This window comes from Oncorhynchus kisutch, linkage group LG9 (genome assembly GCF_002021735.2).
Source record: "Oncorhynchus kisutch isolate 150728-3 linkage group LG9, Okis_V2, whole genome shotgun sequence".
Taxonomy (NCBI): domain Eukaryota; kingdom Metazoa; phylum Chordata; class Actinopteri; order Salmoniformes; family Salmonidae; genus Oncorhynchus; species Oncorhynchus kisutch.
In genome coordinates this window covers 44,844,502-44,844,741 of record NC_034182.2, presented here as the reverse complement: position 1 = coordinate 44,844,741, position 240 = coordinate 44,844,502, and positions in this window count along the sequence as shown.

Sequence of the window (240 nt, the reverse complement as noted above, 5' to 3'; positions counted from 1 at the left end):
CCCCTCTCCATTCATATTATTATTACCCCTCTCCCCCTCTCCATTCATATTATTATTACCCCTCTCCCCCTCTCCCTCTCTCCATTCATATTATTATTACCCCTCTCCTCCTCTCCCCCTCTCCATTCATATTATTATTACCCCTCCCCCCTCTCCCCTCTCATTCATATTATTATTACCCCCCTCCCCTCTCCATTCATATTTATTATTACCCCTCTCCCCCTCTCCCCTCTCCATTCA